The sequence below is a fragment of the Vicia villosa genome, linkage group LG5 (genome assembly GCF_029867415.1).
Source record: "Vicia villosa cultivar HV-30 ecotype Madison, WI linkage group LG5, Vvil1.0, whole genome shotgun sequence".
Classification (NCBI taxonomy): domain Eukaryota; kingdom Viridiplantae; phylum Streptophyta; class Magnoliopsida; order Fabales; family Fabaceae; genus Vicia; species Vicia villosa.
The window spans coordinates 37,582,934-37,588,660 of record NC_081184.1 but is presented as its reverse complement, the minus strand read 5'-3'; positions in this window follow the sequence as shown (position 1 = coordinate 37,588,660).

Here is a 5,727-nt window from a genome sequence, read left to right as displayed (position 1 = left end):
GAAGAGATTGTGGATTGGAGAATGGACTTATGATGTATCACGTAAACAAAACTTTACAATGCGAGCTTCCTTGATGTGGACCATCAACGACTTTCTAGCATATGGCATGTTGTCTGGTTGGGGTACGCATGGCAAAAGGGGTTGTTTGCATTGCATGGGATACAACAAAGGGTTCACGTTGGCTGAAGGTGGGAAAAGCTCGTGGTTTGACTGTCACCGCAGATTCCTACCACGAAATCACTCCTATAGAAGAAACATGACAAACTTTAAAAAAGATGTACGAGTGAAAGATTGGCCTCCGCCTCGATTGCCACCATGGGCTATACGGGAACAAGTTAGTGAGCTACCGAAATTTACAGATACTGGCAAAGCATGCCGAATTGAAGGATACGGATTCACGCACAATTGGACAGAAAGAAGTATATTTTGGGACCTCCCGTATTGGAAAGATAACTTGTTGCGCCATAATCTAGATGTTATGCATATTGAGAAGAATTTTTTTGATAATGTATTTAACACAGTGATGGATGTGAAAGGCAAAACAAAAGATAATGAGAAGGCCAGAAAAGACATGGAACAATGGTGTAACAGAAGAGAGTTGGAGTTGAAGCCTCTACCAAATGGAAAGTTATTAAAACCCAAGGCTTGTTTCAGTCTGACTTCCCATGAAGATAAAGCTGTTTGTCGATGGTTAAAAGATTTGAGAATGCCCGATGGGTATTCATCGAATTTATCAAGGTGTGCTGACCCTAACACTGGGAAGTTGCATGGAATGAAAAGTCATGATTGTCACATTTTTATGGAACAATTGCTACGAATTGCATTTGGCTCGCTACCCAAACATGTTCTTGATCCACTAACTGAAATTAGTCAGATTTTTAGAGATATTTGTGCGTCAGCTTTAAAAGTGGAAGACATCATGAAGTTGGACCAAAACATTGCAATCATTCTTTGTAAGTTGGAACAAGTATTTCCGCCTGGTTTCTTTGACTCCATGGAACATTTACCTGTGCATTTTGCATATGAAGCTTTTCTTGGTGGACCAGTTCAATATAGGTGGATGTATCCGTTTGAAAGGTTCATGGGTGATTCAAAGCGATCAGTGAAGAATAAAGCAAGAGTTGAAGGTTCTATATGTGCACATTACTTGCATCGAGAAACATCACATTTTAGCAGTCATTATTTCAATCACTCGATGTTAACTCCTAGAGCCATACGGAATCCGGTAAATTTCAACCAGAGGAGTCAATTCACCTTATCAGTATTCGGGCTTCCAGGTCGACCTTCTGGAAAGAAGAGTGTGCATTGGTTGACCCAGAAAGAAATGCAATCCGCACATGTCCATGTCTTGATCAACTGCATTGAAGTTAAACCATATCTTGAGTAAGTTTACCCAAAAAATTTTAAGTTTGTTGACAATGTCTGTATACCAAACTTATTTAACTTATGGTGTATATTTTGTAGGGAATTTAACAATGCCTATTTTCATAGTACCGGTGTACCGTCAAGATCCGACGTCATTCATGCTCAATTTCCCTTATGGTTCAAGCAAAGATTGTCTAGCGTGTTTCCACTAACTCCAGAAATACTCCATTTGAGAAACTTGGCAGAAGGCCCTATCCAAAGCGCAAATGATTGGCACACATACTTTGTGAACGAATATAAGTTTCACACTGAGGCATGGACTGAAGGGAAAAAAACCATAAACAGCGGTGTATTTGTAAAAGGAGTTACAGATGGCGGTGAAGACGACTTTTATGGAGTTATTAAACATATCTACGAGTTGGTATACAATTACTTGGATTCAGAAAATAAAGTTGTCTTGTTTTATTGTGAATGGTATGATCCAAGTAGAGGCACAAAAATAGACAAGTCATACGGTACTGTTGAGATTCAAATGAACCGGAAATAGAAAGAGTATGATCCTTTCATAATGTTACATATTGTTAGGCAAGTTTATTATGTACCTTATCCTTCATTTGTAACACGTAAAAGCGGATGGTGTGTTGTAATAAAAACAAAACCGCAAGGTCATATTGAAAATGGCGATCAAGTAGAAGATGCTTCCTATCAAGTTGATGATGTTGATCAAATTAATGAAGTAGTTGCAGCTGAAGACATTACAAGTTTGTCTGATACAACTGTTGAGGGACATCAAGTTGATGCATCTATATTGTTGGTTGAAAATATTGTGGATGAAGAGAATGATGAAGAGTTTGAATCTGATGACAATAATGAAGAGAATGACGAAGAGAATGATGAAGAGTTTGAATCCGATAACAATAATGAAGAGAATGACAAAGAGAATGATGAAGAGAATGATATGGATAACGAAGATGAAGAATAACTAAACATTGAATGTAATATCTATTAAATATCTATTTATGTGTTAATGAATATCTATTTATGTGTTAATGAATATCTATTAAATTTGTTAATGAATATATATTGATCTTAATGAATTTATTATCTTTGTTGATGAATAATAAAATAGGTAAAATGCCACCTAAGAGTAAAGATAGTGGTAAGAAGAAGTCCTAACGGCCGAGGATAGTAGTATGTGACGCGCCTCACTCGGCCGTGTGTCCCCCCCCCCCCCCCCCCCCCCCCCCCCCCCTCAGAGTACTGCTGCTAGGATTGTTAATTATATAACTCAGCAGATGTATAAATCATCTTTTAAGAGCTATGGCGAGGTCAAAAATAAAGATGAATGGTTTAAAATGTTTAAGGTATTGTTATTTATTTAAGTTGTGCATTTAATTTATTTTTTTAGTTATTGTTATTTAAATGAAATTCTCATTATAATTACTTAACATTTTATTTTAATGTCATACAACATTGCAGGTGAAATGTGTGTGGGATCCGTTGAATGAAAAAATGGTTCAAAAAGTTTTCAATACCAGATGCTCTAAAAGAATGTCTGATATGCTGCGGCGAGTAAGGGAGAATTATGAGCTTCGCGACATCCGTCCTAGCTGGATAGGCGAGGAGGTTTTTTAGGAGCTTGTTACATATTGGAGGACTCCAGAATTCCTGGCTAAATCATAAACTTTTAAGAAGATGAGGGCATCTGAAAAGGGGGGTTGTGTCAATACAGTTGGAAGTATTAGTACCGCGGAGCATGCCCGACGATTGGTAAAAATTTTAAAATTTTTAAGTTACATCTTTATTCATAATATATTTTACTAATTATTTTTAATTTTATTATTTAGGCTAAGGAGTTAGGGAGAAAACCATTGATGTCTGAGTTGCTTTCGAGGACCCGGACAAGGAGATCGGGAGGTTTTGTCGACGAGCGCACGAGATTGTATCTTGTAAGTAATGAAATTTATGTTGTTTATTTTTTTTAATTTAATAAAAAATTTGTGACATTATTTTCACGTGGCAACATATAAATTGTGGCGTGAATTTCATGTGACAATTGATAAATTGTCACGTGAAAATCACGTGGCAAATCATAAGTTGTGGCGTGAAAATCACGTGACAACTTTTTAATATATTTTAATTTAGTATAGTATGTACATATTTATTTAGTATAATTAAATATGCATGTAAATATTTAACTTAAATTTTTTTATTGAATATGTGTGCAGGATGATTATGATAGATTGCTTGCAATTTTTCTGGAAAATAATCCTCAATACATGCCAGCAGAGTGGGAGCCGCTTAACGCTGATGTTGATCACTATATTTGGTGTGAGGTTATTAAAGAAAAAGGGCCTAATGGTTTCTTTTTTGGGCTGGAAATTTGGCGTCCAGCTATAGAGCTGGTGATCGCAATCTATTTCAAAGAATTATAGATGGAGAGGGTGGATCGCGTCAACCAAATCTGACACGGGAACAAGCTGAACCAGTAAGGCAATTGGCGTTAAATGAGGCGAGACGCGAAAATGAGGCCCTGAGGCAGCAACAAGCGCAGGAGATGGAGATGATGCGGAAGACGCAATCTGATATGGAGCAACAACATGCGCGGCAGATAGAGGACATTCTGAAGAAGCAATTTGAGATGGAGGAGCAGATGAGACGATTTATGCAAGGTGGTGGAAATTATCGTAATGTTCCTGATCCAGAGCCGGAGGATGACAGAGTGGATGATGATTTTAATCTTGATAATTATTTTTCGAATGATGATTATGCCTCATAAAAACATTTTGTATTTCATTTGTTTTAATTTATATTTATGTAACTTATTTTACATTTTATAATTTATTAAAATATTAGTTTTAAATTTTTAATTTTATTTAATTGAATTTATTATATAAAATTTATTATATGAATTTATTTTATAAAATTTTATTCTATAAATTTTATTATATAAATTATATTTTATAAATTTAATTATATAAATTTTATTATATATAAATTTTATTATACAAATTTTATTATATATAAATTCTATTATATAAATTAATTAATTTATTATATAAAAATACAATTATACACCTGCGTTATTTAATTTAAAAAAAAAAAAGATTCAAAGTAGCGACGTGAGACCAACGTCGCTAATAAAGTCAATTTCACAGTCCCCCACACCTGCCACACCTGCTCTGCGTGCAGGGACATGTTCCCCATATAAATTTATTGCGGCGTGGGAATCACGTCGCAACCTTCTGACGTGTTTCCCACGTCGCTACTGCTTTGCCACACGTGCTCCTGCGACATAGCAGCCCACGTCGCTATTGTTTGATTGTGACGTGGTTTTTAACATTGCGGCGTGACATCCACGTCACTGTAGAGAAATTTTTTTGTAGTGATAATTTGGATGAAACCAACATTAAAGCTAAACTAAACACAATTTGGTTGGCTTTAATATGGTGTATTTGGATTATGAGGAATGCCATTATCTTCGATAATGTTTCATTTAACTTTGACATGGTGATATCAAATATCTTGTTTTATTCTTGGAGATGGACTTGTAATTTTGAAACAAGTTTTAGGAGTAACTTTTACAATTGGTATAAACTTCCTTTACTTTGTTCTAACACTAATTAGTGTTCTCTTAATGTAAGGGTTGCACTCCAGTGCGATTCATATATTCATTGTTTATTGAAAAAAATTTTTTTGAATGAAACAACTGTTAAGTGACTATGAAAAATATTCAGAATGGAAAGGACAAAATCTATAGCTTAATATTTATCTCATTAAACATAGAATGCCACCTTTTAATCTAATTTGGAGAAATTGTTTAAAACCAACCAGAATAACTGCCGCAATCGGAGTCGTTTCTTAGTCCTTTAAGTGAATTTCCAATATCATCTAATTTTTAGATCAAGTACATCTTATACCCCATATCCCTAATACACTAGTAGGCAACTTGGATCATTGTCCCTAGCATATTACAGATGGATCCCCACCAAATTACACCGGAACAAATGATATACCTCCTTCAATAGATCATGTATTGTACCCAAAAAATTCAATTTAGACTATTAATTAATATTCACCTTTTTACTCTTCTATATCATGATTACATTCTATTTATATAACTTCCGCTAAAAAAGAAATTATTTGAGTTAGAAATAAATCATTTTACTTTAAAAATAATTTTGATTAAATCTTGTTTTAAACACATATATATTTGTTTTCATGACTACATACGATGAAAAGTTGGTAGTCAATTTTACATTAAAAGAGTAAAATGGTGTTATATGATGCTAATGATAGTGATACGTCGGTATTACAATGCCGTTATCATCTGATCCAACTGACTGCCAAATAGCATTAAGA